This window comes from Poecilia reticulata, chromosome 17, assembly GCF_904066995.2.
Source record: "Poecilia reticulata chromosome 17, P_reticulata-male-v2, whole genome shotgun sequence".
Classification (NCBI taxonomy): Eukaryota; Metazoa; Chordata; class Actinopteri; order Cyprinodontiformes; family Poeciliidae; genus Poecilia; species Poecilia reticulata.
In genome coordinates, this window is record NC_088846.1 from 26,059,600 (window position 1) to 26,065,599 (window position 6,000).

Sequence of the window (6,000 nt, forward strand, 5' to 3'; positions counted from 1 at the left end):
TCCTCAACAGCGAGCCACAGCTGCCTCATACGATGGAGAAAAATTTGGCACCTACGGTTTACTGTGTATTTTTAATTTTACAAAATGACAAGAAACCTTTACAACAAATCACCTCCAAAAATCCCAAAGTCAATAAAAACAAGACAACAACAAAATAAATTCATGAATAAGTATTGAAAAATATGTTGTGTGTAGTTGATATACTGCTGCATACAGTATATTGTATTGTCTTGATTAAATGGAGGAGTACATCTTTATATTTAGTAATCTGATTTTCATTAAAAACATATAACAATATAGGGAATAAACTACTTAAGGGAAAAAAATTACATAACCAGTTTTTACAATTAACATCCCTGCTACTTGAGCAAAGATGCTGCAGTGAATTAACATTTTCATATGGTGTCCTGCCCAAACTGGTAAAAATTTTAGGGGTACTCCAGCTAAATTTTTAATTTTTTTTTTTTACATATTTAGTTATTTATTGGGTTTTACATTTATGTCTTCATTTGAGAATATAACTCTGCTTGCCGTCCTATAAAATGAACATGATTCCTTCAGGTGGCCAGTGGTATTCGAGAGGGGCCATGTCCCCCTTCTGCCCCTCCTTAAGGGCGCCTCTGCTCTCTAAGCTTTTTCAGCATGTAAAATAATATTTCAACATGACATTAGTGCCACGAGAAAAAAAGCAGCCTTGAAATTTGATTTTATCGATAGAATGAAAGCAAATGAATTTTTTTCTGAATCATACTTTCCCTTGGTTCAATTTCTTTAATGAAGACTTCTCAAAAACATGCAGAACTAACAACGCAATTTACGTTTATTTATTTGTGCCATAAGTTAATGTAGAAATACTTGGAACAGTACCAGAATAACTCAGTGTATGTAAATGATGAGCTACAGAAAGTATTCCATAAAGTCTATTGCTGCAGAAGCTGAGTCAACAATAATCACAGGTTTTATGATGTCATGTGCATTAATCTGAGCCATGTATTGTTATCATGTACAGTGCATATCATATTTAAAGGTTATAAGTAATAGAGAACACGGTGGATGGAATAGAATTAATTCTTTAAAACCAGAGTGGAGATATTAACTTGCTGTGGCTGTGAAATAATTTAGCCAAACATAAAGCGTACTAATGGCGTCGTAAACTTCCTCTCTGATCTCGTAAGTGATTATTCATGTTGAACTTTTCATCTCTGTCTCCTGTGAGGCTTCACGGAGTGAGGTATCTCATTAGAAATTCATGGCTGGCTGCCTGCATCCAGAAAAGTCATCATATTGGGTTACCAGGCAGAATCTTGGCTTAAAGAAAACACGCTCTCCGCTGTGGCCACAAGAGGGCGGTAGAGACCCCGCGCATTCTCCTGCAGCCACTCACACAGCCTCTTTGACGTGTAATGGGATGGGGTCCCCATCGCCATCACATCTGTGTCCTAGGCAACAGAGGCTGGGGACAGCGAGAGGGCAGATAGCGTGTGTGTGTGCGTGCGTGTGTGTTTCTAAATGTGTTTGTCTATGTTTTAGATGTTTGTGTGTGAGCAGATCATGATGAAGGTGATGAGGCTCAGAAGTCACCTTCATGAGGAGAACAATAAATGCCCTTGACATCAGGAGTCAGACCATTTTTCTTCCATCTGCAGCAAAAATGAAATGCCGCAACAAAGGTTTCCTTTCAGATTGATAAACAAATGAAAACTTGAGTTATTTCTCTGTTCGTTTTCAGCAGAGGTGAGGATCCAAAAACTGTACTAAAGTAAGAGTAGCGCTACTTCAACATATTTTTACTCAAGTAAAAATACAAAAATAAACATTTGGACATTTGGTAAAAAAGTCAAGTACTGAGTAACTGATCAAAATATTAAAATGTGATATTTAAAAATTACAAATTAAAAAATACAAATTGATTTCTTTCAATATGAAACTTATGAAACTAACAAAAACTGGTGTCTGTGTGTGGGGACTTTTTGCTTAAAACATGTTTCTAGCTGTACAAGAAATTACCTAAGAGTAAAACAGATTTTAGTTTTAAAAAAATGATATTATTGAAGTAAAAGTTCAGTGTAGTAAAAGGGCAATTTTTCCAAAAAGTTACTCAAGTAAATGTAACTAGTTACAACCCAACTCTGGTTTTCAACTACACCAAGAATTAGACTTCAACTCTAATTCCCAAGCTGTAATTAATATTTGAATGGTTTTTATTTTAGTTTAAGACGGATGCTTGCTAAGCCTAAACTTAAGTTTATCTTGATGGAAGGAAGTCATGATAGTCAGGAAAGATAAAATCAAAGGTTGATGTCGAACATATTTTCAACTCCATAATAACAACAGTCAATGAATCAGAATTTACTCACTTGTATCATTTAAAAACAACCATTCATTATGTGCCGATCAGGTTTTTTCCTGCTGATTCCGATCACCCATGAGGGCCGATCACCGATATCGATCACCTATAATGATCACATAATTATTATTTTTTTAATCATAAGCACTGCCGGTTACATTATGTGAAAAAAGGAATCATGAATTCACCTTAATTTAGACAAAAACTTGTTTTTAATAACTTTTTCCAAGAAAAAAACAAAACAGGCATTGTGCAAATTGTACTGCTATTGGTAATACTATCTTTACCAGACTGAAAACACATGAAGGCTCAGAAGAAGCTAAATAATGCAAAGAGCCTAAATAAAACCTCTCAACATTGCCAAAAAAATTCAAGTATAAAACTTAACATTCAAAGGCAAATACAGGATCCATTACAATAAACAATCCAGAGTTACTGAATGAAAACTTTCTGTTAGCATGGCGGCTAGCTGATTACTGCTAGTTCTGATTGGCTGTTTCTGACTGAGCGGAGTAATTATGCAGAGCAGGGAGGAGATCGATTATTTCTTCAGAGATTATCTGTCTCATGTTAGGACAGCGAAAGTTTTAATACGTATGTAAAATGTATTTTTCAAGTTAGATGCTGCAGCTTTAAGCAGAGGTTCGGTGTGAGAGTCACTACCAGGTGGAGCAGAAGCGGCGCTCCGTCTGTGAAATATTACTACCTGTAGCGTAGCAGCGGTTCAACAGCGAGAGCAGAACCAGCGTCTTACATCGCAGCTCGAAGACTTAAATAATTTTGCGGGTTATTTGTTTAGCTTTCTGACCGTCATGCTAATAATCCGGGTGAGTGTTTGTAGCTGTGCGCTGCTTTACCTGCTATCTGATCCTCCATATGTCTTTTTTACTGCAGTGAGTCTCGATGTAGCCAAACTCCGTCACTTGTTTTTATGCCATATTAGATTTGTCGTGTTGATGCATGCAACACGCAAACTTCCCCATTCACTCAATGCGTCATAGTTCCACACGACATCGCTTAGGATTTGTTGCTGCGCGTTTGCGCAGTGTGAAGTAAAGAGGAGACCAGCTGCACAGGCAGGCTGTGAAATGAGATGCAGGTGATCAGTTTATGTGATCGGCAACAAGAGCCAATGATCGGCGATCACCGATCATACACTTTTTCACGAAAATCGGCCGATTATGATCGGTGGCCGATCGATCGGCACACCTCTAATTAAAACAGCATAATATGAAACATCCATCTGACATCAGCCAGCCAAGATTCAACCCAAAGTTATATTATCTGTGTTAAACTCAAAAGATGAAAGAAAAATGACGATTACTGGTATTATATTAGTGTTTGAACATAAACACACACTATTGACTGTTCTTGTTGCCTTATTGGTTCCCTCTCTCTCTCTGTTGCTTCAAAGCAACATATGTTTTTCTCCGCAATGGTAAATTTTTGCCTCAAGACAAAAGCTGCATTTTAGGAAGTTTCTATTGCTTAATGGGCAAAATAAATAGCATTAAACCGTCTAATATTGAGATTTACTTAACTCTCATTTTGAATATATTTTTGTGCTGATAAAAAAAGGAGGAAGTGACACTTGCAGACTTTTTTGTGGAGCAAAACATGATTGTTGGAAGACAAAACTCACATCTGTGTGCAGGAGAAATAAATATCCTTATGTATTATATTTGATATTAAAAGATGCTTTGCAGCTGCTTTTGTTATAGCTCTCTGCTGCTGATTTTTTTAGAGTACTTTAGAAACAGTGAAGAGTTAAAGGAAAAGGCAGCCAGTTTCCTGGTGAAGTGGAGCAGAGCTGATAAAGGAATGAGACCAGCCAGTGCAGCACACAGCAGCGTCTGAAACAGGCTATTTAAATAACAGTCACTCCATTGGTTCATTTTTTTAAACCACAAACTGCAGAGCATTTCTTACAAGGCATCCACACATTAAAAAATACATAAAAATGAGATTTTCTGCTGAAATATTAATGCTAATAAACCATGTCACAGAGAAGTGTTGTTAATTAAAGGAATCTATCAGAGGAAGAAAAACGTCAACGTGTCACAGATTTGGAGATGATTTTACTAATAAAGAGGCTCTCTACATATTTTTTGTGACATCTTATATTCTGTATCTACATCCTTCATAGATAAAAAGTCAGGAAAAGAAAAAAAGAGACTCCCACATGCTTTAACCTTACAATCTATCATCTCCAGGAACATCGAGTGAAAGTTATTTTTACTGAGCCTTGCAAACGCATTCATAATCCTTCAACTTCTTCCACATTTTGTCGTGTCACAAACACAAACTTTCTAATCGTTTTAATGGAATTTCATAACACAATATGGTGCAAAACTGGAAAGTGACAAATTATACTGTACGTGATTTCCTAATTTACACTGAAAAAGGAGGTGTGTGTGTTAGTATTAAGACATGTTCAGACATTTTAGTTTTCACTGCAGCTGCAAGCCTCTGCCTGTGCTTTGCACAGAATAGACAGAGGAGTTTGCCGATTCTTCTTTAGATATGTTTGGTCTCAATCTGATGCATTGAGACAAAATATTTTTATGACCCCAGTCCAACCTGATGGAGATGAGAGTCATCACAACATGGCTCCTCTATTAACCCTTTAATAATGTTTTACCAGTGTTTCATGGAGAAGTAGATTGTATGATGAGCTCAGCAGATGCACAGTTCCACCAGGTGTTTGCTAATTGCTGCTGGCTAGTCTGAAGGAGCTGAGCGGTGCCTGCTCTGTGAAGCTTAGAAACTGCAGCTTAGAAGAAGAGCTGCGTCTCGAAGGCGGAGCTAGGTCCTCCCAAGCGTTTTGCACAGCTGAATGGTTGCCATGGAGATTAAGCGATTTCTCAGACATGCATGAGAGAATCAAAGCAACACTCCAGATATGTTTTAGATTAGATAATAATGTTAAAACATGATGTAAGCCAACGTCATCTACAATATCTGCCTGAAGAATGTGACCTAATATGAGTTACAAGAACATTTAATTTCCATTTGGGTCCAAAAAAGTAGTTTTGAATTTGAGTTATCCGTAGTCATGCTAACTAGCCTTAGCATGGACATTGCTAAGTCCCGCCACCTGCTTCTGATTGGTTGTTTCTTTTTAGCACTGGTAGAAGGCAGAGAAGCTTTTTACATATAATCTGTCTCATACTACGCTATCATGACATAGTGACATTTTATAAGAAAAAAAAAAAAACAGACTGAACTACAGAGAAAGTTTACGACTCTCGCTTACCCATAGTTCAGTTCGGGACGCATCTTCCTCCAAATGAGGGATCCCTTTCGGTGCTGCATGCCATAGCTGGCACAGTAAGGCCAGAGCCCAGCACTTTTAATTAGCCAAGCTCTTCCTGGCATTGGATGGGAGGTGGGGGACACACACGGTGACGAGTCATCAACATCACCAAAGGGTGTGGTGCCGCCTGCTGCTGCGCTGCACAGCCAAATCTTGCAGAATAGACCTGGGTGCATACAGATGATCACAAGAATTACGTGGGGAAAGAAATCTGTCAAGTGGTGAAGAAAAAAAAAACGAACTAAAAAGTAGAAGTAATTACCATTCAAGTCAGCAGTAGAGGCTGAATGAGTGTGAGAGGGGGATGGGGGGGGGTAAAAAATTACTGTTGCTATGA